Source organism: Acipenser ruthenus, chromosome 32, assembly GCF_902713425.1.
Source record: "Acipenser ruthenus chromosome 32, fAciRut3.2 maternal haplotype, whole genome shotgun sequence".
Taxonomy (NCBI): Eukaryota; Metazoa; Chordata; class Actinopteri; order Acipenseriformes; family Acipenseridae; genus Acipenser; species Acipenser ruthenus.
The window spans coordinates 9,186,598-9,214,488 of NC_081220.1; the positions used below are offsets into that span (position 1 = coordinate 9,186,598).

At 40.0% G+C, this 27,891-nt stretch overlaps 13 non-coding genes and 1 pseudogene across 13 annotated transcripts; 7 read left to right on the forward strand and 7 right to left on the reverse strand.

Moving 5' to 3' along the window:
* The first annotated feature begins 1,966 nt into the window (after positions 1-1,966).
* LOC131703605 (small nucleolar RNA U3) lies at positions 1,967-2,059 on the forward strand (annotated as a pseudogene).
* A 5,742-nt stretch (positions 2,060-7,801) lies between these two features.
* On the forward strand, positions 7,802-7,883 carry trnal-cag (transfer RNA leucine (anticodon CAG)). The gene has a single exon. It is a non-coding gene; the product is annotated as a tRNA-Leu (tRNA).
* A 298-nt stretch (positions 7,884-8,181) lies between these two features.
* On the forward strand, positions 8,182-8,255 carry trnai-aau (transfer RNA isoleucine (anticodon AAU)). Its single transcript has one exon. It is a non-coding gene; the product is annotated as a tRNA-Ile (tRNA).
* A 166-nt stretch (positions 8,256-8,421) lies between these two features.
* On the reverse strand, positions 8,422-8,504 carry trnas-aga (transfer RNA serine (anticodon AGA)). The gene has a single exon. It is a non-coding gene; the product is annotated as a tRNA-Ser (tRNA).
* Positions 8,505-10,668: 2,164 nt separating this feature from the next.
* LOC117395701 (small nucleolar RNA U3) lies at positions 10,669-10,887 on the forward strand. Its single transcript, XR_004543630.3, has one exon. It is a non-coding gene; the product is annotated as a small nucleolar RNA U3 (small nucleolar RNA).
* A 6,207-nt stretch (positions 10,888-17,094) lies between these two features.
* trnal-caa (transfer RNA leucine (anticodon CAA)) lies at positions 17,095-17,205 on the forward strand. The gene is made up of 2 exons: positions 17,095-17,132; positions 17,160-17,205. It is a non-coding gene; the product is annotated as a tRNA-Leu (tRNA).
* A 4,398-nt stretch (positions 17,206-21,603) lies between these two features.
* Positions 21,604-21,684, forward strand: trnas-uga (transfer RNA serine (anticodon UGA)). Its single transcript has one exon. It is a non-coding gene; the product is annotated as a tRNA-Ser (tRNA).
* Positions 21,685-21,854: 170 nt separating this feature from the next.
* Positions 21,855-21,928, reverse strand: trnai-aau (transfer RNA isoleucine (anticodon AAU)). Its single transcript has one exon. It is a non-coding gene; the product is annotated as a tRNA-Ile (tRNA).
* Positions 21,929-22,197: 269 nt separating this feature from the next.
* Positions 22,198-22,279, reverse strand: trnal-cag (transfer RNA leucine (anticodon CAG)). The gene has a single exon. It is a non-coding gene; the product is annotated as a tRNA-Leu (tRNA).
* Positions 22,280-22,961: 682 nt separating this feature from the next.
* Positions 22,962-23,176, reverse strand: LOC117395688 (small nucleolar RNA U3). The gene has a single exon (XR_004543619.1). It is a non-coding gene; the product is annotated as a small nucleolar RNA U3 (small nucleolar RNA).
* A 2,153-nt stretch (positions 23,177-25,329) lies between these two features.
* Positions 25,330-25,411, forward strand: trnas-uga (transfer RNA serine (anticodon UGA)). The gene has a single exon. It is a non-coding gene; the product is annotated as a tRNA-Ser (tRNA).
* A 170-nt stretch (positions 25,412-25,581) lies between these two features.
* Positions 25,582-25,655, reverse strand: trnai-aau (transfer RNA isoleucine (anticodon AAU)). Its single transcript has one exon. It is a non-coding gene; the product is annotated as a tRNA-Ile (tRNA).
* A 298-nt stretch (positions 25,656-25,953) lies between these two features.
* trnal-cag (transfer RNA leucine (anticodon CAG)) lies at positions 25,954-26,035 on the reverse strand. The gene has a single exon. It is a non-coding gene; the product is annotated as a tRNA-Leu (tRNA).
* An 811-nt stretch (positions 26,036-26,846) lies between these two features.
* LOC117969582 (small nucleolar RNA U3) lies at positions 26,847-27,061 on the reverse strand. The gene has a single exon (XR_004662605.1). It is a non-coding gene; the product is annotated as a small nucleolar RNA U3 (small nucleolar RNA).
* Positions 27,062-27,891: the final 830 nt, after the last annotated feature.

Here is a 27,891-nt window from a genome sequence, read left to right on the forward strand (position 1 = left end):
AAAATACGTAGCTATTTAACTGATCTTTTCAAAACACCCCAATCCACAAAAACAAAGTAGTTATTTATTTCAACTGAAAAACTGACTTGCTTCATGGCTGCTGCCAGAGCACTCGAGAACGTTCTGGCTAGCGTGAGCGGACTAAGCAGATAACAAGATCTACAAAATATCACATGCCAATAAAACTTACCATAATTATGTTCATTTTATTATTATTTATTTAGCAGACGCCTTTATCCGTGGAGACTTACAGAGACTAGGGTGTGTGAACTATGCATCAGCTGTAGAGTCACTTACATTTACATCTCACCCGAAAAACGGAGCACAAGGAGATTAAGTGACTTGCTCAGGGTCACACAATGAGTCAGTGGCTGAGGTGGGATTTGTGCCGGGGGACCTCCTGGTTACAAGCCCTTTATCTTTAACCACTGGACCACACAGCCTCCTATAACAAAATCAGACCCCAGATGGGACTCGAAACCACAATCCATGGCTTAGAAAGCCAGTGCCTTATCCATTAGGCCACAAGGGCTGACACGAAAAGCACATTTGGTAGTAAAAAAGAAAGTGGGAACAATAGTATCGTTGTTTAATACATCCTATCCAAGCCATCGTTGGTGTTCAAACACAGCAGAGTGTTACATTGGGAAAGGGCCGTACTTGTCAGTACGTATTTGACATTCATGTGGGAAGATTTAAGATTGTGAAGAAGTTTAAATATGCTGCGTATTTGCGCATTGGGAACCTTACATAATTAGGTTTTTGATTAATGCCACTTTCTTACAGACAGTAATCAAGGTGACGATACAAGACCAGAGCCAATAAAGCAGTTATTTTCCTGTCCTTTCATTACCATATTCTAGTGTGCTTGTTCAGAATATGCGTGAATCGTGAAAACGTCTTGCCAATATGTGAACAAAGCCAGCATTCACTTTATTGATCACCATGTGGATTAACCGCTATTGGAACACAGATGATTGTGTTAAAGATGTTAATAGACTTTTAATGTACACGTTTTAGAGCTAAACATTTGTTGAGACAGTTCAAGCGCTGTAGCAGTGTTTAACTATTTCCTGGATGTTTGCCTTTTGGTCTTACTCTGGAAAAAGTAATAATAATAATAAAAAGTAGGCAAAACCATTTTTTGAGAAACCGCATTTGGGAGAAAAACTAACAGTTTGGAAACACATTTGCAAAGGCATTGGATTCTATTGTGGTGTTTCCGAACTGTTGAACGTTTCTCATTACATGCAGGTTTACTGGCTTGACAAAAAGGCGATTGACGAAAAGAATGCTGTCTCGATAGCAACATTGCGTCAAGCTGAAATAGCTCAGTTGGGAGAGCGTTAGACTGTAACGGTCCCTGCTTCGATACCGGGTTTTTGTAAACAGCACGACTAGGGTTATTTGTTCTTAATTAATTTTTTGAATTAAAAAAACAGCACACTTTTTCTTTAGTGTAATTGGAGGAAATAAAAACGTATTATAGTGCCATTTTCTAATGCGATAAAGAAATGCAAAAAGCATCATCTCTGCGTGGGCTTGAAACACCAAAATTTCGATTAACAGCCGAACGTGCTAACCGATTATGGTGTTTTATTAGATAACACCCTGGGAGCTCAACAGAACAGTGTGTGTGCATATTGCTAAAATGGAAACCAAATATACACGATTCAAATGGGAATCGTATTCAGATTTTAAGCACAAATTTGATAGACTTCACAGTGCAAAGGAGGAAGGCAGACAATGCAAATGAGGCAACTGGCTCCTACTTTTTAAATCATACGAGAAACTTGAACCCAATTAAGCTTTTAACCGCCTGCAGTTTGGAATGAGTTTGAAATGTTGTTGTAACACCTCACTGGGCAACAGCAATTGCATTATATGAAAGTTCCTGTTAATTTCTCAGCGGCACAGCTACCGGTGCCACTCAGAGTTGGAGGGAGACGGTCGGCCACTTGCCCATAAAACAATACTTTCAGGGATCATTTCTGCAGTTTGTTTTCAACAGAATTGCTAAACTATCTAGAGAGTATAAAGCATTCCTGCTTCAGAGGAAGTCTTCTGCCGGGATTTGGAGGGGCTTTCTTCAGGAGCTGTGGGGATGCCGATGCAACCAGGTGTGCGGAGGCACAATGTAATTCGTTTTACATTGTGCGGCAAAATTGAAGAGAATTACCTAACTAGAATCGACTTCAGTAGAAAGATTATCCAGAAAATGTTGGAGACTTCACCAAAAGACCTGAACTGTTTAATCAAGAGACCTGGAACTGAGGCAAGCTTTGATGTAAGTTTTGTAAATTCTAAAAAAATGGAAAAGTTTTTACAAAGATATAGAATGAGAAAGAATGAACTTCCTCTGAAACATTTTTTGGTTGAACCTCTGTCTGACCGGGAGATTAAAGTTGTGACTATACAGTTTTATAATGAGTCTGTTCATGAATATGACGTGGAAACATGGCTTAAGAGATACTGCAAAGTTACTTCATCTAGCCGCAAAGTTGTGGACAGAGATGGCGTGTGGAATGGAGCACGTCAGTGGCTCATTCAACTGTTTAAGGATCCAGAGGGGATTGGTGGGGTGCGTCACCTTCCCAGTAATGTGACTTTGGGGGCAGCTCGTGGGTTTGTTGTATACAATGGGATGCCGAAGCTGTGTCGTAACTGTGGACAACTGGGACACCTGGCTGTGAGTTGTTCTGTAACTAAATGCAAGAACTGTGGAGGGCCGCATGTAACTGCTCTCTGCCATGAGGAGAAACACTGCAATCTGTGTGGGGAAGAGGGCCATGTTTTCAAAACTTGCCCAGAGTTGTATACCAATATAGTTAAAGGACAGAGAGTAACACAACAGCAGGATGTTGAAAGGGAGGAGGAAGCCAGCAAAGAGAGAACAGAGGAACAGCAGGATGAAGACAGGAGTCTTAAAGAGGACCTGTATAGCTCAGAGTTTTCGGAAAATGAGCCTGATGTCTCTGCAGAGGAGGATAACAGTGATAATGAAATGGAGATAATACAGCTGACCGGTAAACGGAAGCCTGAAGAACAGGCTGTGGCTAAAACAAAAAAGAAAGTCTGGGGGGTTAATATTGCCCCTGATGTTGTGCACGATCAGGAAAGAGAGCATTTACTTGCACATATTGGGAAGCAAGAAAAGTGCCTGGCTGTGATTAGTAGTCCAGACACTCCAACTCGGGGGCTGGAAATTGAAAGAACTGATTTCCAGGGCTCTACATTTCTGGAGGAGGGAGATGTGCAGACATTCTCTGCTGTGTCTGTATTTTTGAAACCAGCAGTTGTAGCAGAGGGTGAGTCAGATAACAATGAAAAGGTGGCTACCATGGGCAAAGACAAAGACAAGATGGCTGCCACAAACAAAGACAAAGACAAGATGGCTGCCACAAACAAAGACAAAGACAAGATGGCTGCCACAAACAAAGACAAAGACAAAGACAAGATGGCTGCCACAAACAAAGACAAAGACAAAGACAAAGACAAAGACAAGATGGCTGCCACAAACAAAGACAAAGATAAAGGAGTTGATAACAATACAATCAACGACAAGGATAATATTGAGAACACAAGAGGAGACTATCAGTGGCATAACGTGGGAGAGAAAAAGAAGGGGGATAAAAAGGGACAAACAAATGATTAAGTTTGGGTTTTTTTCTGTCATTCTTGTTTATACAATGATGCTATTGAATTTATGTTCTGTAAATGTTAGAGGTATTAAAGGGACTGATAAGAGAAAGAGTGTTTTTGGTTACCTTAAATCTATTAGTGCCGATATTATATTTTTACAAGAGTGCAGTATTTCCTTTTCAAATGATTATGCAAATTTAAAGAAGGAATGGAATGTTGGGATATCTGTGTGGGCGGGATCAAATGTAGAAAAGGCTGCAGGGTTGGGGATTCTGTTTAAAAACCCTCATATTGAAGTTAAATCTGTTTCTGATATAATTCCAGGGCGTTTGTTAGCAGTTGATATAAAGTCATGAAACAGAAATTCGTTTAGTGAATATTTATGGGGCTCAAACGTGTGCAGAGAGGGAACATATTTTTGAACACTTAAGATTGCTTTTAGTGAGCAACAAAACTCTAATAGTGGCGGGAGATTTTAATTGTGGATTGTTACCTGCTGATAAAAGGAAGCGGAATTTAGATGAATCAGGAAAATTGTTAAAAATAATAGTGAAAGATGCTCACTTGAAGGATGCAGCAAAATGCTTTTGCCCATTAGACCCTGGTTTTACATGGTTCAATAATGCACAGTCCTCCTTTTCTAGAATAGATTTTTGTTTCGTTTCACAGTTTTTAAATGTGAAAAATTTTGAATTGGAAACTGTTTTTTTTTCAGACCACAAGAGTTTGGTGGTATCTGTTGAACTGGTTAACAATTTTGAATATGGAAGAGGTTCTTGGAAATTTAATTGTGCATTATTACAGAATCAGGATTTGGTTCAGGCTTTTAAAAAAAGGTATACAGAGTGGAAAGAGTTGAAAGTGTGTTTTGATTCGGTGTGTGAATGGTGGGAAATGATCAAGAGTAGGACAAAAGGCTATTTTATATCACTAGGAAGGAGGAGGGCAGAGGAAAGGAAAAATAAATATGTTAAATTACAAAAAAGATTACAAAACTTGTTTGGGTTGCAGAGTCAGGGGTTTGATTTCCAGGAGGAAATAAGAGATATTAAGGAGAAACTGTACAAGATGTTTTTAGAAATGGAAAAAAAGGTTATGTTTAGGGCTAGAGTCAAGTACATGGAAGAAAACGAGACTTGTAGTAGGTTTTTCTTTAAAGTAATGTTTAGGAAGAAGAGTTGTCTACAAGGCTTGAGAACTGAGAATGGGGGAGTTCTGAAAGGGAAAGATGAAATGTTAAAAATTGCAGAGGAGTTTTATAAATCTCTTTATGAAAAGAGAGAAACAGATCCTGTAATACAAGATTTGTTTCTTAAAAGTCTGGAAACCAAGGTAACATTAGAAGAGAATAATGATTTGTTGAGGGATATAAATTTGGATGAGATTAAAGAAGCATGCTTTTCTTTTAAAACAGGTAAGACTCCTGGATCAGATGGGTTGCCCATAGAATTTTATTGCACCTTTTGGGAAGTGATTAAAGAAGATTTATTAGAAGTTTTCAATGAATGTTTGAGCAGTGGACTAATGAGCGATTCTATGAGGGAAGGGCTGATAACTCTCCTATTTAAAAATAAAGGGGAAAAAGAGGAGCTGAAAAACTGGAGGCCTATTAGTCTCCTCAATTGTGACTATAAGATCTTGTCCAAGATAATAATGTTTAGGTTTCAAAATATAACGGCAAAATTAATTGATCCTGACCAAGTATGTGGTGTTCCAGGAAGAGCTATTGCTGAGAATTTAGTATTGATTAGAGATGCATGTATCTATGCAAAGGAGAGAGATTCGCCTTTATGTTTAATTAATCTTGACCAAGAAAAGGCCTATGATCGGGTTGATCATTGTTTTATGTTTAAAGTTTTGGAGTACATGGGTTTGGATCAAAGATTTATTAGATGGGTGAAGATGCTGTACAGAGGCATCAGTAGTAAAGTGATTGTTAATGGATTTATGTCTGCTGGTTTTGAGGTGAAGTCAGGGGTGAGACAGGGGTGTCCTTTGTCACCCCTGTTATATATTTATTGTTTAGAACCTGCACTTTTGCGAATTAGAAAGAATACACAGATTGAGGGGGTGGTAATTCCTGGCTCTGATCATCAGGAGGTTAAAGCCTTAGCATACATGGATGATGTGACATTGATGTGTAAAGACTTCTACTCTATTCAGGAAGCTTTGAAAATTATGGTTTTATATGGGAAAGCTTCTGGTTCGAAAATTAATATGGAGAAAAGTGAGGCATTTTGTATGGGGGAGTGGGAGGAGAGAGATGAAATTAAGAAAATGTTAAAATTGAAGAATGATTACATTAAAGTTTTAGGCATGATTTTTGATAAAAATGTGAGTGGGGTAAGGAATTGGGTGGAGGTGATGAGTAAAGTGAGAAAGAAAATCACTTTCTGGAATCCCAGAAAGTTGTCAATGGAAGGTAAAATTTTAATAATTAAAGTGGTGTTTATGTCAATGCTCTTATATGTAGCAAAGGTTTTTCCTCCGGACAGAGCATCTTGCAAATCGATTAATAGGGAGCTGTTTATTTTCTTTTGGTGGGGGGAGAATGGAAAAGGTGAAAAGGGAAACTGTAATGTTGGAAAAGAAAAATGGAGGGAAAGGTTTTCCTAATGTCATTTTTTATTTGTATGCAAATTTTGTCTGTTTTCTAATTAACACAATTCTTCAGATGAATAAGAAATGCAGTTTCTTTGCCAGGTATTTTTTTGGACATTTTGTAAGAAAGATGGGATTAATTTATATAAATTTGACAGTGCCCTACAGTTGGATGATGCCTTTTGTATACAAGAAGGCTTCACGGTTTATTTTAGAATATGATCTGATGGATTGGCCAAAAGCAAAGTGGAAACCTAGAGATTTGCAGAAAAATAAACTGGCAAATGATAAATTAATCAAAGTTAATTTTCAATGTGCACACGTGTCAACAGTTGTGTGGAGAAATGTAGGATATCCTGGCTTATCTAATACTCAGAAGGATATAGCTTGGCTATCTGTACATGCACGCTTACCTTGTCGGCAGCTTATGTACAAAAGTCAAATGGCAATGACAGATACATGTGTCAGATCTGATTGTAAAGAAACTGAGTCGGTTGAACATGTCTTTTGTAACTGTAAGTTTGCTAAAGGATGTTGGGGGAGGTTAAAAGTGCTTCTGAAAAAATTTATCAAAACAAATGAATTGACATGTAATGTGATTATGTATGGGCCAAGAGGGGGTTTAAAAACAGATAATTGGAAGAAGGCATGGCTGATCATCAACAGTGCCAAAGAAGCTTTGTGGTTGTTGAGAAACATGAATCTGTATAATAAAACAAAAAATCAAGCAACAGAAATTGATTTTTGTAAAATTGTTTTTGGTAGAGTGAAAGATTATATATGGATGGATATTAAGAACTTGGGAAGAAACAATGCAATGAAAAACTGGAAAATTAATTCAATGACAGATTTATTTTTGTAAAATGTATGTTTTGGTGATGTGATTATGTAATGGATTTTCTAATAAACTTTTATATAAAGCACTGCTGCTTTTTCGATGATTGATTAAAACTATCAATCTGACTGAAAACACAGATCACATTAATTGTGATCGGTTTGATACCAATAGGCTTACATGACAGGTATTGTGTATAGACAATGTCATATACACGGAAATGAACACGGACAGTGTTTTTTTAAGGGCTGACTCATTTTAATGTTCGAGAGATCTAGGTGTACTGGACAAATATACTGGATTTTTTCCATGTTGTAATTGTGCCGCCTGTGATAATGCGTTTGAAACTAGAGATAATGTGAGATAATGTCTGTTACTGGCGGATAGTTTACAAATGTACTCAATTATGTTACAACTTTTGTGTCTACGAAACATATCTGTAACATTTATGTAATGCCTGTGTGGTATTTTCATGAAGTTAATTTGCTAACAGACTGTTCTGATTTGTTTCTAACCGTGAAGCGATCGCTCTGTTTGCCGTATATTTTCTGTCTGTAAGAGGAGTGTCCTTGTGATCCCATATAGAATGCGAAGAAACAGGTCGCCCTCCTTAATATAAACAGACAAAGAATAAGTTCACGCACACACCAGGTGATTTACTGTAGTGTCAGACATTGGAGGTTCAGCAGTGTACTGCAGTGTTGTGCAAAGTCGTCGGTGTAAGTCAGGATGGCCGAGCGGTCTAAGGCGCTGCGTTCAGGTCGCAGTCTCTCTGGAGGCGTGGGTTCGAATCCCACTTCTGACAAATCTGTTTGTTTATTTATTTCTTAAAACGTCCACCGAATGCTTGGTAATTTGATTTGTTTTTCTTGTTAGTATTCAAATCACAAGGTCGTTAAATGAGAGAAAGTCACCGCAAGCCTGCACCTCACCATATCCTTCACACTGTTAAACTGCCTCATTATGACGAGGCCTCTAATTATGCCTTTCCAATACTTTGAATGTGTTATTGTTCAGTTTAACATGAGAACATCTTGGTAGAACAATCATAATGTCCGCAGGACTTATTTTCCTCGGGTTCTAGTATCAAGTATTGAGTGTGTGGCCGGTTAGCTCAGTTGGTTAGAGCGTGGTGCTAATAACGCCAAGGTCACGGGTTCGATCCCCGTACGGGCCACGGCTTTTCTTCTTTAAAGAAACCACAGCATTTGTAATGGTGCCAAAATGAACATTCTTTAACAAAATGAACCGAAGCGATATGAAGTACAACCAGTAATATTTCAGACTTCCTGAGCTTTAAACATGTATTGACAATGAACACGTACAATTAAAAACAAAGCTTACGTAGTCGGCAAGATTCAAACCTGCGCGGGGGAAACCCCAATGGATTTCTAGTCCAGCGTCTTAACCACTCGGCCACGACTACATGCTCGCACGGTTAGTTGTGAAAATATCCAAAAGAAGTAAACGGCTCCCGCAGTAATGCTGTAGATGGCAGTATAGGCTAACTAATGAACCAAAGTCAAATGCCTTTGTTGAAACTCTGTCAGATTTGTACAAGGCAAGCACACGTGGGAAATGTAAATACAATATACTTTCTGTTAGCGTTCATAATAATGAATACATCTTTATTTCAAAATACGTAGCTATTTAACTGATCTTTTCAAAACACCCCCATCCACAAAAACAAAGTAGATATTTATTTCAACTGAAAAACTGACTTGCTTCATGGCTGCTGCCAGAGCACTCGAGAACGTTCTGGCTAGCGTGAGCGGACTAAGCAGATAACAAGATCTACAAAATATCACACGCCAATAAAACTTACCATAATTATGTTCATTTTATTATTATTTATTTAGCAGATGCCTTTATCCGTGGAGACTTACAGAGACTAGGGTGTGTGAACTATGCATCAGCTGTAGAGTCACTTACATTTACATCTCACCCGAAAAACGGAGCACAAGGAGATTAAGTGACTTGCTCAGGGTCACACAATGAGTCAGTGGCTGAGGTGGGATTTGTGCCGGGGGACCTCCTGGTTACAAACCCTTTATCTTTAACCACTGGACCACACAGCCTCCTATAACAAAATCACACCCCAGATGGGACTCGAAACCACAATCCATGGCTTAGAAAGCCAGTGCCTTATCCATTAGGCCACAAGGGCTGACACGAAAAGCACATTTTTAGTAATAAAGAAAGTGGGAACAATAGTATCGTGGTTTAATACATCATATCCAAGCCATCGTTGGTGTTCAAACACAGCAGAGTGTTACATTGGGAAAGGGCCGTACTTGTCAGTACGTATTTGACATTCATGTGAGAAGATTTAAGATTGTGAAGAAGTTTAAATATGCTGCGTATTTGCGCATTGGGAACCTTACATAATTAGGTTTTTGATTAATGCCACAATCTTACAGACAATAATCAAGGTGACGATACAAGACCAGAGCCAATAAAGCAGTTATTTTCCTGTCCTTTCATTACCATATTCTAGTGTGCTTGTTCAGAATATGCGTGAATCGTGAAAACGTCTTGCCAATATGTGAACAAAGCCAGCATTCACTTTATTGATCACCATGTGGATTAACCGCTATTTGGAACACAGATGATAGTGTTAAAGATGTTTTTTACACGTTTTAGAGCTAAACGTTTGTTGAGACAGTTCAAGCGCTGTAGCAGTGTTTAACTATTTCCTGGATGTTTGCCTTTTGGTCTTACTCTGGAAAAAGTAATAATAATAATAAAAAGTAGGCAAAACCATTTTTTGAGAAACCGCATTTGGGAGAAAAACTAACAGTTTGGAAACACATTTGCAAAGGCATTGGATTCTATTGTGGTGTTTCCGAACTGTTGAACGTTTCTCATTACATGCAGGTTTACTGGATGGACAAAAAGGCGATTGACGAAAAGAATGCTGTCTCGATAGCAAAATCACGTCAAGCTGAAATAGCTCAGTTGGGAGAGGGTTAGACTGTAACGGTCCCTGCTTCGATACCGGGTTTTTTGTAAACAGCACGACTAGGGTTATTTGTTCTTAATTAATTTTTTGAATTAAAAAAACAGCACATTTTTTCTTTAGTGTAATTGGAGGAAATAAAAACGTATTATAGTGCCATTTTCTAATGCGATAAAGAAATGCAAAAAGCATCATCTCTGCGTGGGCTTGAAACACCAAAATTTCGATTAACAGCCGAACGTGCTAACCGATTATGGTGTTTTATTAGATAACACCCTGGGAGCTCAACAGAACAGTGTGTATGCATATTGCTAAAATGGAAACCAAATATACACGATTCAAATGGGAATCGTATTCAGATTTTAAGCACAAATTTGATAGACTTCACAGTGCAAAGGAGGAAGGCAGACAATGCAAATGAGGCAACTGGCTCCTACTTTTTAAATCATACGAGAAACTTGAACCCAATTAAGCTTTTAACCGCCTGCAGTTTGGAATGAGTTTAAAATGTTGTTGTAACACCTCACTGGGCAACAGCAATTGCATTATATGAAAGCTCCTGTTTATTTGTCAGCGGCACAGCTACCGGTGCCACTCAGAGTTGGAGGGAGACTGTCGGCCACTTGCCCATAAAACAATACTTTCAGTGATCATTTCTATAGTGATTTGCCAGCGAAATGCGTTCATAAATTGTTTGGACTCGCTATCCACGAGGAAGAGTGAGAGTGTTCGTTTTTGAGCGTCAAGGAGACAGCGAGTGTTTTTTTTTTTTGGCCAACTGCTCCCTGTTATTGATGACCCCTCCAGTGTTCCTTAGGGGGCTGGAGGAAGCGGACACGTTCTGAGTGGGTATCTTACCAAATGGTACGCAAGACGAACTACAGTTGCAAAGCACTGCTGCTTTTTCGATGATTGATTAAAACTATCAATCTGACTGAAAACACGGATCACATTAATTGTGATCGGTTTGATACCAATAGGCTTACATGGCAGGTATTGTGTATAGACAACGTCATTTACACAGAAATGAACACGGACAGTGTTTATTAAGGGCTGACTCATTGAAACGTTCGAGAGATCTCGGTGTACTGGACAAATATACTGGATTTTTTCCATGTGTGGCGTCCACGACCTATTCTCTATTTAACTGTAACAAGACTTCTAGGCCGCTTCCATTCTGCAACAACAGTGATCTTCTCAGGGTCAGTGGCTACACCCTCACGGGAAACCAAATGCCCCAGATATTTAACTTTTGTACGGAAGAAACAGCACTTACTGAGATTAGCCTTAAGGCCCTGATGTTGAAGGCGACTAAGGACCATTTCTAGACGTCCCAGATGCTGTTCCACAGTCGAAGAAAACACAACCACATCATCCAAGTACAAGAGGAGAGACTGGCAACTCTGATCTCCAAACAGTCGCTCCATTAGTCGCTGGAATGTGCCAGGGGCATTACAGAGTCCGAAAGGCATCCTGTTAAACTCAAACAGACCAAAAGGGGTACAAAATGCCGTTTTATGCCGATCAGGTTCTGCTACCGGAACTTGATTATATCCGCTTGCTAAATCAAGTGTGGAGAACCAACGCGCGCCTGAGAGGGCATCCAAGTGTTCTTCAATACGGGGTAGGGGGTATGCATCCTTCCGGGTCCGGGCATTAAGTTGCCTGTAATCAACACACATACGCAGACTGCCATCTTTCTTCTGCACCAACACAATAGGAGAAGCATAAGGGCTACTACTCTCACGAATAACCTGGCTTTCCAACAGCTGCTTTATATGGGCCTTTACGGCCTCATATTGCGAAGGGGGTATTCTTCTATGTCGTTGGCAGACTGGCACATTGTCCACCAGGGGGATCTCATGGGTAATAACCTTGGTACACCCTATATCACCCTCACCCTCAGCAAACACAGTATGGTACTTGTGTAGCAACTGCTGCACCTGCTGCTGTTCAACTAAGGTTAACCCAGATAAATCAAGGCCAGAAAAATCAGATAAGGAGCCCATGTTACTAGATGGTACACCCTGCACATTAATAATTGCAACATGTTCAGGGGCCCCTACCTCCTCAAATTGGATACCTGTAGCAGGGTCCTGCACTACCTCTACCCAATGTGCTGTTCCCAAAACTTCACGGGGATGTAAATAGGCTACATTCACCCCTACATTTACCACTGGTACCTGTACCTGCCCCTTTACTATATTTACTACAGCGGAAGGCAATAGGAGTCCAGTAGGTAGGGTACCTTCACCTGGCCCCAAGGGTTCTAATAGTGCTGTCCATGGCAACATACTACCACCCTGAGGGCCAGTAGCCTGAACCATAACCATCGTTCCAGCAGGAATACTGACTAACCCAGCTCCCTGCACTTTTATCTTACCCACCTGGGATGTGCCAGTCACCACGCGTCGACAAAAATGAAGTGCCTTCTGCCAATCTACACCTGCATTAACAACAGGGGGGACCTGAAAAAGCACGGGCCCATGTTGTGAGAATAACTCACGATAACACTCCTCAATTACATTCATTCCCAGAAGCCCTGGTAGCTCTCCTCTACAACACTTGGCCCCAATGCCTGGGGGGTCTTTAACAACCAAAACCCCACGACTGGGAATTAACTTCCCCAATACTTGTACATCCAACTCCAAATAACCCACATACGGTATCTCTAAACCATTGGCAGCTTGAAGCCTTAACCAACCACAATCTCTAAGCTTCCCCCCACCTCTAAACTTAAAATTCTGGGAAAAGAAACTTTCTGTAACAGTAGTAACCATTGAACCAGTATCCAATACACAAGGCACTAAGACCCCACTCATATAGACTTTCACTACCGGACAACGGCCTAACAAACATGATACCGCAGTGGCGCTATCTGGAGTAGCACTGGAGCCTACACTGCCCCCAACCAATGTATGGCTCTGTACACTGGCGGGCCCTAGTTTTCCGATGGCAGAGTCCTGCTACTGGGCTCTAACCTCCCCCATCACTACCAGGCACTTGCCCATGTTGTGACTGCTCTCGCACACAACGCCGCGCAATATGGCCAGCCAGGTTGCACCGATTACAAATGGGCCTCCCTTCTGAATCATACCTATACCTAGAAAGGCTCGGAGATGCCCCCTGTCCTTTACTAATAGCCCGGGGCTGTTCTAAGAGCTGTAATAAGTGATCAATTTGCAACTGTTGACTACTTAAAATCCCTTTAATTTCCTCCAACTCACTATCCTGTGTTTTTAATACAGCAACCGCTTCACAACTGCCTTGGATACTACTGAGTCGGGCTGGGGGAGCACGAACAGCACTAATTGATCCCCGTTCCCCTTCCTGAACCCATCTAATTGCCTCTTGACGTAAGGCTATTAAAGTAATCTGTGGGTCTCGACGTACGATACCTTTTAACTCCCGGCGCAACATACTGTCTCGCACATTCTCTGTGAATTGATCCCTTAGCACAATCTCTGAATTTGGAATACTGTTAGAATTACTCCGCAAGACCATTTCGAGTAAGGACATTAATGCATGGGAGTACTCATTAAGAGACTCCCCCTCTTTCTGCCTTCGCTCAAAAAACTGCTTGTACAAACCCACATAGGACTGAGAACAGCCGTATAATTCAATCAATATTTTAAATACTTTCTCAGGATCCTCTCTTTCTTCCTTGGATCGGTATTTTATCTCATTTCTAGCCTCCCCTTCTAAATGGTCATATAAAAAAATTGCCTGATCTACTTTAGACATATGTCAGGCCCTAATGCTAGTCCGTGCTTCCTCCACCCAATCATCAATAGACAATCCACCAACCATGGTCTTACCTTGGAATTTGGGGCACCTCCGTTCCCGTGGTAAATACACTAATCTTTCAGTTACCGCAGGGCTTTCTCCTGGTACAGCTGCAAGTACATTCTGCTGTCTAGCAGCCAGGGTATCATGAGCTGCCCTCAGCGCCTGCAACTGCTCCCTCAACTGCTCCATTTCTGCCATTTTAGCACCTTAAGACAAGTTAGCGCTAAAATGAAAAATAAACTTGATGGGGAGTGTTCTCTAGGGTGCCGAGTCTTCTACATCCACGTTAGAAGAGCCAAGCCACTGTTTCCCTATCTTTCCCTTTATACAAAAAAAAAAAAATAAACAAACAAATAACTTCAGCACTGCAGCATACACAACCAATTTCCAAAGGTCCTGCCGACTACGCCAAATGTGGCGTCCACGACCTATTCTCTATTTAACTGTACAGGTCGCGATGCAGACTACGCCATCTATAGTTTAACGAGAAATAGAACCTCACAACCTTATTAATCTAGCAGCAATATTTGGGTACCCCACACAGAGCCCCTCTCAAATAAATGAAAAGACAAAAGAATGGAAATTGGTTGTGCCAACAAAATCTTTATTATCAACAACAACACTAAAACCCACAATTGCTGCAGTGCAATTACACACAATCTTAACCATATATCTTGCACAATAGAATAATTGCTTATTTATTGTCCCCAGCGACACCTAGAGGAGAGATAGAGAAACGTCCATCCAATTAATAAATATTTGGCTGCTCCACCCACCAAAGCCCAGAAGGGCAGTCAACCACCACCTGTGATAAAATAAACAAAAGAAACCACACGTGAATTATTAAAGTAAATATATTAACAGTGTAACTATAAACAAAATCACCACACCAAACATAATAGTGCACAATTCAAAAAGAAAACACAACCCTGCACCTTACTTGACTAAACGTTCAATGCTCTGTAGAGCAGAGCAGCTACAATAGCGACGCTCTCCCTCTCAGCTCCTATAGACACACACTAAAAGCTAGCTAAACGCTGCACGATACTATTAAAACTGTAAAGACAAATAAAAACGTGCGTACACAAACTAAAACAAACAAGGGACAATAATAAGCAAAAACAATGTGCAAGATAAACACAGGGAAAGACAACTAGCAGAAACAGTGGCTGGCGGCGTTCCACTTCCTCGGGAGAGTCCGGAATACTGACGTCCAAAAGTATATCCGCCGACTCGCCTCGTCACAGGGGGAACCACGGGAACACAGGAACACCAAAACACAGCTGCACATCGACTACCTGGTTCTCTTGCACCCTTATGGTGCCGATATTTATAATGCCAACAATTAACACTTCCTGGTTCCCGCGGTCCCACCTGTTACACATGTCGTAATTGTGCCGCCTGTGATAATGCGTTCTTATCTCCTATGTCCGCTAACGCTAGGCACAACGTGCCCGAGTGCTGTAGCAGCAGCCATGAAGCAAGTTAGTTTTTCAGTAGAAATAAGGCTTTTGTGTATGGGTGTTTTGAAAAGATTAGTTAAATAGCTACGTATTTTGAAATAAGGATGTATTCATTATTATGAACGTTGGCCGAAAGGATATTGTATTATTATTTCCCACGTGTGCTTGACTTGTACAAATCTGATAGAGTTTCAACAAAGGCATTTGACTTGGGTTCATTATTTAGCCTATACTGCCATCTGCAGCATTACTGCGGGTGTCGTTTGCTTCTTTTGACAATAATACGGCTGTTTTCACGGAAAACCGTGAGATCATGTAGCCGTGGCCGAGTGGTTAATGAACAAACAGAGCTGTCAGAAAAGGAATTCGAACCCACGCTTCCAGGGTAACTGTGATCTGAACGCAGCGCCATAGCTCGCTCAACCATCCTGAATTACACACGTCTTTTTACAACATTGCAGTACACTGCTGAACCTCCGATGTCTGACGCTGCAGTAAATCAACTCGTGTGTGCGTGTACTTATTCTTTTTCTGTTTATATGAAGGAGGGCGACCTGTTTTGTCGCATTCTATATGGGATTGTAGCAGCCACACCCAGTGACATCCAGTGAGAGTCCTAATACCGACACTACTAAAAATTAATTAAAAGGTTTGGAATAGGAATGACAACAGAATGACAAAGGCAGAATGACAGTTCACAAAGCTTTATTACAATGATCCATGATTCACATAAATCAGTTCAAATAACTAACAATAAAATGTATTAAAGTTGTACTAAAAACAAGGAGGGGAAATTGAATAAAGCCAGCCAATAGCCACATTTTAAAAGCATGGGGTATTAGACCAACATATAGCAGCGATTACACTTCTCTTTAAGAGTGCTAGGTGATTGGAAACAGCTCTTCCCAGCAAGGGTTCAACAACAAAAGCCAGATTGTTAATATACAAAAGTTTTAACAGTATTAGGGAACGTTAGCTGCAACATTACAGGTTTAACTATATTAGAGCAATTCAAGAACAATACAAGTTTAGTTAAGATAATTAGCAGCGACGTTCAGGTTTAGCAGCGGTGTAGCATAAGTAAACAGAACCAAAAGGTGTGGTGACATTTACCTGCTGCTGGAACACTTTTAATCTAACAAAACAAAATTGATGAGACCGGGATTTAACCACACATCTCAGAGCTTTATTCAACAGACTAGCTCTCGAATTATCCAGCACTTTACTTTTGGAATATACTCAAACGGCTGTAACACCGCAGACACAGAAACAGCGCGTCTCCAGAACACTCATCTACAGCAGCAGCACACCGAATCTCAGGTCCCACGCACGTGTCGGTACTTCCTCTCTCACCCCGCCTCAGAGAAAGAAACTTTCTCCCGACAGCCCGCTAGCTCAGTCGGTAGATCATAAGACTCTTAATCTCAGGGTCGTGGGTTCGAGCCCCACGTTGGGCGTCCTTTTTAAATACAAATTGTAGATGTTTCTTCGAGGCAACGGAGCAATGTCTGATTCTGTTCACATTGTATAAAGTATTGCAACACAATTACTTATTGGTCATTGTCATATAGCAATTGCTATTGTAAAATGCGTCCATCCTTTAAAGCTATACCGATATTGAAATAAAGAATCTTACTTTCGTGGGTTGGCTTCAATCTGTTTCTTTTTTTTACACTTGTCATTACATCTTTCATGGTGCAAGTTAGTATGTGCGTAATAAACCCAATCGGGCCTTGATACAATAGACAGCCCTAGTCTGTGCTGAAATGAAATAATGCGGTTTTCTACTATAACAAACGCCGCTTGTCAGAATGGCCGAGTGGTCTAAGGCGCCAGACTCAAGGACGCTGTCTTTCCAAAAAATTGTGTGTTCTGGTCTCCGAATGGAGGCGTGGTTTCAAATCCCACTTCTGACAGTTCACTTTTACTTATTTTTTAAATGAATCAATTTGTTCATTTTACTATAAAAGATTGTTTCAAGGAAATCAACAGCTGATACCAAACTCTTGTCAGCACTCAATAATATTTTCATTTCCATTTTAAATCGGACTAAAATAGCGTTCCTAACACAGATTGCATTTTTGTTGTAAACTGGCTACTTGTCGAAGTCACTGAAAAATATTTTGTGTAGAAACATGTGTTATTTAACTAAAGATTGTTTTAATATTTCAAATAACATATTACTTTGAAAAACATCTCCGACTGCCACTGGATCGTGGTCTCAGGCTGGGATGTGGACCATTGAGAACAGTATAAATGATCTATTAGTGGAAGTAGCTTACATGAGAAATGCCCTCGTTTAACATGCTAGGATGATCGACTTCGGTATTCTCCAACTGCTGTTTACATTTTCTAACACGTTATGAGGACGAATACAAAGGTTGACAGCTTCCTTGTAAGTGGGGGTAAGCACAAGTTATTTTCAGATGTAATGTCTATTTTAAACTCAATCTAGTCCTGCGTAGTGCAAAAGACATTGCTATATTTTTATATTAGTCAAGCCGTATTTAAAGTGTTCATAAATTGCTTTAGCATTAGCAATGACCAATTTGAAATGTGCTTATTGATTTTAACAACTGAGCAATTGTAGGCTTGATGTTGTCTTTTTTCTGAGTTTCTACCAGTATGAGACCAATCTTTCTACCCGGGGGAGGTTTCAGTCCCAGCCCACCTACATAGTATTCAGGAGGAGGAAGGCTCTGGTGATTTCAAGGGGTTTGCTGCAAATGTGTTTCTTACCCGTTAAGTGCCATTGTCCTAATCTGAGACTACTTTGTCATTTTTGGCGCATTTTTAACTGGCATGTTATTTGAATTTTCTTTTAACTCTATTGTTATGATAACTTACTCTAATTTTGTTAACCGTAACAGTTAAGTCTAGATGTAAGGTATCAGATTAAATAAACACACCTTGTGTTCAGATTTTTTTTTTGTTTTAATAAATGTATTGGTCCTCTATGGGTAGAGTCAGGTAAACTTCATACCTGCCGTTTCTACACCTTAACATTTACAAAATACACACACTAAATTGAAAAGTAATAACACAAAGTCTTGCCTTCAGTTAATATTTTAGAAAATCTATTTTACTAACAGAAGACAATGTCTCTCTGGGGTTGGCCTGTCATTAGATTGCCGATGTAAGATCCCTGGTCCCATCGTAGAAGCAGGATAGTTTATTCACAAATAAATACATACACGTTTGTTTATGTTTCTTTTGTTGGTAAATTAACCCAATACATTATTGCATTCTGCCACGTAATTAGACGATCAAAGCCCATTTGTGCCAGTGCGCATTCAAAGGAGACGCGCTGAGAGAATCCTAGTTAAATACTAGTTTTACTGATTTAAACTAGTTGTTTAATGTTTTCTTTACTTTTAAAGCTGAGAATCAAACACACTTGCGACAACTTCATAGCCCTACTGGCTACGAACATGTATCGAGTCGGCTGTTTCCTATAACCCTGGTGATACTGAGTGTTTTCCAAGTATCAGCATCGGCATTACCATGCATTTGGCATGCTTGCTGTGCACTCTAGCATTGCATAACAACCATGTAGTATGCCCGTACTTTGTGGCGCAACGGTAGCGCGTCTGACTCCAGAACAGAAGGTTGCGTGTTCAAATCACGTCGAGGTCAAAGCCGTCTTTGTTTCTATTCCACACTGTTTCGTTTTTTAACGTGTTTGGATTTGAATGTTTCCGTGCATTTATTTAAACAATTTAGCCTACACAACATATCGATTGTATAGCGATCAAACAGAGATTTATTGTATTGTGATTCTTTTTTATGTTTCATTTGATACTGCACAATAAATTAAAGTGACTCCCAAATTAATGTTGGCCAGTCTTCAATGACATAGTTGGGTAATAAAGTCATATTAACACTTCCTTGCATGTTATATTGAAAACAGCTCTACAAATACTAGTTTTGAAGAAACTTAAAGTACAGCAAGTAATGATTGATGCCTTAAAGCTTAACAGACCTTTACAAATTAACAAAGAAAACATAAAAAAGGGGCACATAGTCGGCAGATTGTGAACATGAGCGGGGAAACTCCAACATCTTTTAAGTACATCACCTTAACTACTTGGCCAAAACTACTTTGTGTAAAGTACCAAGTTCTATAAACATATCACAGACCAAGAACAAATACACACAGTTTGTTTTTAATAAAACATTGACCAAACCACAATCCCTGGTTTAGGAGGCTAGTGCCTTATCCTTTAGGTGACTGCGGCACTTTCATATGGATAGTAGTCAGCGTGACTAAATACGACCAGAGGGAAAAAAGCTGTGGTTTCCCTGTCATTCCATTGCCATATTACATTGTGCATGTTCAGAATATGCGGGAATCCTGAAAACAGCATTGTAATATGTGAACAAATCAATAACCGAATTTAATTAACGCATGGATTAAACGCTATTGAGTGTTACGGTTGTTAATTAACTTGCAAAGCAAACGTTTTAGAGCTCAATTTTTAAGAGAGTTCAAGAGCTGACATATGCAGGAGCTGGCAATATTGACGTATTCCCAAGGGCTTTATCTTTTGGTCTTTCTGGGAACAATTTAAAAAGAAAAGAAAGCAATGTAATTTGTAAAGAAACGAATTTGATAGAAAACCTAACGTTTTCTAGGTCAGTTGTCGATTTAAATGTGTCCAGTAATGTGCACATTTCCCTGATTGCGAATATAATATGAAGTCTTGCCTTCAGTTGATATTTTAGAAAAACTGCTTTGCAAACAGAAGAAAAACAATCTAGCAGAGGATGGTTTCGATCCATCAACCTCTGGGTTATGGGCCCAGCACGCTTCCGCTGCGCCACTCTGCTGCTGTTGCAGCATACCTCAATTACCTAGCAGCAGAAAAAAAAACTGAACTCATCGTTTTAACCAGCCACACGGCAGTGGCCGGGCCAAACCATGGAAACGTCGTAAATCAGAGATGATCCGTTTTCTTTTCTCCCAAATACGTTATGCAAAGTATGCAACTTTTCTGCCCACTTTGATCACAGGCAGTTTTATTCCCCAGTTTCGGCGGCCAATTCAAATATTATGTCTCTCGAAAGCATCTTAAATCGTGGAAAGTGCTCTTTGTTTACAAAAAGCTCTAAAATGTGTACATTAAAAGTCTATTAACATCTTTAACACAATCATCTGTGTTCCAATAGCGGTTAACCCACATGGTGATCAATAAAGTGAATGCTGGCTTTGTTCACATATTCGCAAGACGTTTTCACGATTCACGCATATTCTGAACAAGCACACTAGAATATGGTAATGAAAGGACAGGAAAATAACTGCTTTTTTGGCTCTGGTCTTGTATCGTCACCTTGATTACTGTCCGTAAATAAGTGGCATTAATCAAAAACCTAATTATGTAAGGTTCCCAATGCGCAAATACGCAGCATATTTAAACTTCTTCACAATCAAAAATCTTCCCACATGAATGTCAAATACGTACTGACAAGTACGGCCCTTTCCCAATGTAACACTCTGCTGTGTTTGAACACCAAAGATGGCTTGGATATGATGTATTAAACCACGATACTATTGTTCCCACTTTCTTTATTACTACCAAATGTGCTTTTCGTGTCAGCCCTTGTGGCCTAATGGATAAGGCACTGGCTTTCTAAGCCATGGATTGTGGTTTTGAGTCCCATCTGGGGTGTGATTTTGTTATAGGAGACTGTGTGGTCCAGTGGTTAAAGATAAAGGGCTTCTAACCAGGAGGTCCCCCGGTACAAATCCCACCTCAGCCACTGACTCATTGTGTGACCCTGAGGAAGTCACTTAACTTTCTTGTGCTCTGTTTTCGGGTGAGATGTAACTGTAAGTGACTCTGCAGCTGATGCATAGTTCACACACCCTAGTCTCTGTAAGTCGCCATGTATAATAAAAACGAATATAATTATGGTACATTTTATTAGCATGTGATATTTTGTAGATTTTGTTATCTGCTAAGTCCACTCACGCTAGCCAGAACGTGCTCGAGTGCTCTGGCAACAGCCATGAAGCAAGTCAATTTTTCAGTTGAAATAAATAACTACTTTGTTTTTGTGGATGGGGGTGTTTTTTGAAAAGATGAGTTAAATAGCTACGTATTTTGAAATAAAGATGTATTCATTATTATGAACGTTAACAGAAAGTATATTGTATTAACTTTTCCCACGTATGCTTGCCTTGTACAAATCTGACAGTTTCAACAAAGGCATTTGACTTCGGTTCATTATGTAAGCCTATACTGCCATCTACAGCATTACTGCGGGTTTCGTTTACTTCTTTTGGATATTTTCACAAATAATCGTGCGAGCATGTAGTCGTGGCCGAGTGGTTAAGGCGATGGACTAGAAATCCATTGGGGTTTCCCCGCGCAGTTCGAATCCTGCTGACTACGTAAGCTTTGTTTTTAATTGATTGTATGTGTTCATTGTTAATACATGTTTAAAGCTGAGGAAGTCTGAAATATTACTGGTTGTACTTCATATCGCTTCGGTTCATTTTGTTAAAGATTGTTCATTTTGGCACCATTACAAATGCTGTGGTTTCCTTAAAGGAGAAAAGCCATGGCCCGTACGGGGATCGAACCCGCGACCTTGGCGTTATTAGCACCACGCTCTAACCAACTGAGCTAACCGGCCACACACTCAAAGCTTCTTACTAGAACCCGAGGAAAATAAGTCCTGCGGACATTATGATTGTTCTACTAAGATGTTATGTTAAACTGAACAATAACACATTCAAAGTATCGGAAAGGCATAATTAGAGGCCTCGTCATAATGAGGCAGTTTAACAGTGTGAAGGATGTGGTGAGGTGCAGGCTTGCGGTGACTTTCTCTCATTTAACGACCTTGTGATTTGAATACTAACAAGAAAAACAAATTTTAAGAAATCAATGAACAAAAATATTTGTCAGAAGTGGGATTCGAACCCACGCCTCCAGAGAGACTGCGACCTGAACGCAGCGCCTTAGACCGCTCGGACATCCTGACTGACACCGACGACAATGCCCAACACTGCAGTACACTGCTGAACCTCCAATGTTTGACGCTGCAGTAAATCACCTGGTGTGTGCGTGAACTTATATTTTTTCTGTTTATATTAAGGTGGGCGACCTGTTTCGTCGCATTCTATATGGGATCACAAGGACACTCCTCTTACAGAAAGAAAATATACGGCAAACAGAGCGATCGCTTCACGGTTAGAAACAAATCAGAACAGTCTGTTAGCAAATTAACTTCATGAAAAAAAAAACCACACAGGCATTACATAAATGTTACAGATATGTTTCGTAGACAAAAAAGTTGTAACATAATTGAGTACATTTGTAAACAATCCGCCAGTAACAGACATTATCTCACATTATCTCTAGTTTCAAACGCATTATCACAGGCGGCACAATTACGACATGGAAAAAATCCAGTATATTTGTCCAGTACACCGAGATCTCTCGAACGTTTCAATGAGTCAGCCCTTAATAAACACTGTCCGTGTTCATTTCTGTGTAAATGACATTGTCTATACACAATACCTGCCATGTAAGCCTATTGGTATCAAACCGATCACAATTAATGTGATCCGTGTTTTCAGTCAGATTGATAGTTTTAATCAATCGTCGAAAACGCAGCAGTGTTTTGCAACTGTAGTTCGTCTTGCGCACCTTTAGGTAAGATACCCACTCAGAACGTGTCCGCTTCCTCCAGCCCCCTAAGGAACACTGGAGGGGTCACCAATAACAGCGAGCAGTTGGCCAAAAACAACACTCACTGTCTCCTTCACGCTCAAAAGTGAACACTCTCACTCTTACTCGTGGATAGCAAGTCCAAACACTTTATAAACGCATTTCGCTGGCAAATCACTATAGAAATGATCCCGGAAAGTATTGTTTTATGGGCAAGTGGCCGACCGTCTCCCTCCAACTCTGAGTGGCACCGGTAGATGTGCCGCTGACAAATAGACAGGAGCTTTCATATAATGCAATTGCTGTTGCCCAGTGAGGTGTTACAACAACATTTCAAACTCATTCCAAACTGCAGGCGGTTAAAAGCTTAATTGGGTTCAAGTTTCTCGTATGATTTAAAAAGTAGGAGCCAGTTGCCTCATTTGCATTGTCTGCCTTCCTCCTTTGCACTGTGAAGTCTATCAGATTTGTGCTTAAAATCTGAATACTATTCCCATTTGAATTGTATATATTTGGTTTCCATTTTAGCTCTATGCATACACACTGTTCTGTTGAGACTCCCAAGGTGTTATGTAATAAAACACCATAATCGGTTAGCACGTTGGGCTGTTAATCGAAATTTTGGTGTTTCAAGCCCATGCAGAGATGATGCTTTTTACATTTCTTTATCGCATTAGAATATGGCACTATAATACGTTTTTATTTCCTCCAATTACACTGAAGAAAAAATGTGCTGTTTTTTTAATTCAAAAAATTAATTAAGAAAAAATAGCCCTAGTCGTGCTGTTTGCAAAAACCCGGGATCGAAGCAGGGATCGTTACAGTCTAACGCTCTCCCAACTGAGCTATTTCAGCTTGACGCGATTTTGCTATCGAGACAGCATTCTTTTCGTCAATCGCCTTTTTGTCAAGCCAGTAAACCTGCATGTAATGAGAAACGTTCAACAGTTCGGAAACACCACAATAGAATCCAATGCCTTTGCAAATGTGTTTCCAAACTGTTAGTTTTTCTCCCAAATGCGGTTTCTCAAAAAATGGTTTTGCCTACTTTTTATTATTATTATTACTTTTTCCAGAGTAAGACCAAAAGGCAAACATCCAGGAAATAGTTAAACACTGCTACAGCGCTTGAACTGTCTCAACAAACGTTTAGCTCTAAAATGTGTACATTAAAAGTCTATTAACATCTTTAACACAATCATCTGTGTTCCAATAGCGGTTAATCCACATGGTGATCAATAAAGTGAATGCTGGCTTTGTTCACATATTCGCAAGACGTTTTCACGATTCACGCATATTCTGAACAAGCACACTAGAATATGGTAATGAAAGGACAGGAAAATAACTGCTTTATTGGCTCTGGTCTTTTATCGTCACCTTGATTACTGTCCGTAAGAAAGTGGCATTAATCAAAAACCTAATTATGTAAGGTTCCCAATGCGCAAATTCGCAGCATACTTAAACTTCTTCACAATCTTAAATCTTCCCACATGAATGTCAAATACGTACTGACAAGTACGGCCCTTTCCCAGTGTAACACTCTGCTGTGTTTGAACACCAACGATGGCTTGGATATGATGTATTAAAGCACGATACTATTGTTCCCACTTTCTTTATTACTACCAAATGTGCTTTTCGTGTCAGCCCTTTTGGCCTAATGGATAAGGCACTGGCTTTCTAAGCCATGGATTGTGGTTTCGAGTCCCATCTGGGGTGTGATTTTGTTATAGGAGGCTGTGTGGTCCAGTGGTTAAAGATAAAGGGCTTTTAACCAGGAGGTCCCCCGGTACAAATCCCACCTCAGCCACTGACTCATTGTGTGACCCTGAGCAAGTCACTTAACCTCCTTGTGCTCCGTTTTTCGGGTGAGATGTAAATGTAAGTGACTCTACAGCTGATGCATAGTTCACACACCCTAGTCTCTGTAAGTTGCCATGTATAATAAAAACGAACATAATTATGGTATGTTTTATTAGCATGAAATATTTTGTAGATCTTGTTATCTGCTAAGTCCGCTCACGCTAGCCAGAACGTGCTCGAGTGCTCTGGCAACAGCCATGAAGCAAGTCAATTTTTCAGTTCAATTAAATAACTACTTTGTTTTTGTGGATGGGGGTGTTTCTTGAAAAGATCAGTTAAATAGCTACGTATTTTGAAATAAAGATGTATTCATTATTATGAACTTTAACAAAAATTATATTTTATTTACATTTCCCACGTGTGCTTGCCTTGTACAGATCTGACAGTTTCAACAAAGACATTTGACTTCGGTTCATTAGTTAGCCTATACTGCCATCTACAGCATTACTACGGGTTTCGTTTACTTCTTTTGGATATTTTCACAAATAATCGTGCGAGCATGTAGTCGTGGCCGAGTGGTTAAGGCGATGGACTTGAAATCCATTGGGGTTTCCCCGCGCAGGTTCGAATCCTGCCGACTACGTAAGCTTTGTTTTTAATTGATTGTATGTGCTCATTGTTAATACATGTTTAAAGCTCAGGAAGTCTGAAGTATTACTGGTTGTACTTCATATCGCTTCGGTTCATTTTGTTAAAGAATGTTCATTTTGGCACCATTACAAATGCTGTGGTTTCTTTAAAGAAGAAAAGCAGTGGCCCATACGGGGATCGAACCCGCGACCTTGGCGTTATTAGCACCACGCTCTAACCAACTGAGCTAACCGGCCACACACTCAAAACTTGATACTTGAACGCGAGGAAAATAAGTCCTGCGGACATTATGATTGTTCTACCAAGATGTTCTCATGTTAAACTGAACAATAACACATTCAAAGTATTGGAAAGGCATCATTAGAGGCCTCGTCATAATGAGGCAGTTTAACAGTGTGAAGGATGTGGTGAGGTGCAGGCTTGCGGTGACTTTCTCTCATTTAACAACCTTGTGATTTGAATACTAACAAGAAAAACAAATCAAATTACCAAGCATTCGGTGGACGTTTTAAGAAATAAATAAACAAACAGATTTGTCAGAAGTGGGATTTGAACCCACGCCTCCAGAGAGACTGCGACCTGAACGCAGCGCCTTAGACCGCTCGGCCATCCTGACTTACACTGACGACTTTGCACAACACTGCAGTACACTGCTGAACCTCCAATGTCTGACGCTACAGTAAATCACCTGGTGTGTGTGTGAACTTATTTTTTATCTGTTTATATTAAGGAGGGCGACCTGTTTCGTCGCATTCTATATGGGATCACAAGGACACTCCTCTTACAGACAGAAAATATACGGCAAACAGAGCGATCGCTTCACGGTTAGAAACAAATCAGAACAGTCTGTTAGCAAATTAACTTCATGAAAAAACCACACAGGCATTACATAAATGTTACAGATATGTTATTATTATTATTATTATTTATTTCTTAGCAGACACCCCTATCCAGGGCGACTTACAATCGTAAGCAAAAACATTTCAAGCGTTACAATACAAGTAATACAATGAGAGCAAGAAATACAGTAACTGTATATGTATCGTAGACACAAAAGTTGTAACATAATTGAGTACATTTGTTAGCTATCCGCCAGTAACAGACATTATCTCACATTATCTCTAGTTTCAAACGCATTATCACAGGCGGCACAATTACACCATGGAAAAAATCCAGTATATTTGTCCAGTACACCGAGATCTCTCGAACGTTTCAATGAGTCAGCCCTTAATAAACACTGTCCGTGTTCATTTCTGTGTAAATGACATTGTCTATACACAATACCTGCCATGTAAGCCTATTGGTATCAAACCGATCACAATTAATGTGATCCGTGTTTTCAGTCAGATTGATAGTTTTAATCAATCGTCGAAAAAGCAGCAGTGCTTTGCAACTGTAGTTCATCTTGCGTACCTTTTGGTAAGATACCCACTCAGAACTTGTCCGCTTCCTCCAGCCCCCTAAGGAACACTGGAGCGGTCACCAATAACAGCGAGCAGTTGGCCAAAAACAACACTCACTGTCTCCTTCACGCTCAAAAGTGAACACTCTCACTCTTCCTCGTGGATAGCGAGTCCAAACACTTTATAAACGCATTTCGCTGGCAAATCACTATAGAAATGATCCCGGAAAGTATTGTTTTATGGTCAAGTGGCCGACCGTCAACCTCCAACTCTGAGTGGCACCGGTAGCTGTGCCGCTGACAAATAAACAGGAGCTTTCATATAATGCAATTGCTGTTGCCCAGTGAGGTGTTACAACAACATTTCAAACTCATTCCAAACTGCAGGCGGTTAAAAGCTTAATTGGGTTCAAGTTTCTCGTATGATTTAAAAAGTAGGAGCCAGTTGACTCATTTGCATTGTCTGCCTTCCTCCTTTGCACTGTGAAGTCTATCAAATTTGTGCTTAAAATCTGAATACGATTCCCATTTGAATCGTGTATATTTGGTTTCCATTTTGGCAATATGCATACACACTGTTCTGTTGAGCTCCCTGGGTGTTATCTAATAAAACACCATAATCGGTTAGCACGTTCGGCTGTTAATCGAAAATTTGGTGTTTCAAGCCCACGCAGAGATGATGCTTTTTGCATTTCTTTATCGCATTAGAAAATGGCACTATAATACGTTTTTATTTCCTCCAATTACACTAAAGAAAAAGTGTGCTGTTTTTTTAATTAAAAAAATTAATTAAGAACAAATAACGCTAGTCGTGCTGTTTACAGAAACCCGGTATTGAAGCAGGGACCGTTACAGTCTAACGCTCTCCCAACTGAGCTATTTCAGCTTGACGCGATTTTGCTTAAGAGACAGCATTCTTTTCGTCAATCGCCTTTTTGTCAAGCCAGTAAACCTGCATGTAATGAGAAACGTTCAACAGTTCGGAAACACCACAATAGAATCCAATGCCTTTGCAAATGTGTTTCCAAACTGTTAGTTTTTCTCCCAAATGCGGTTTCTCAAAAAATGGT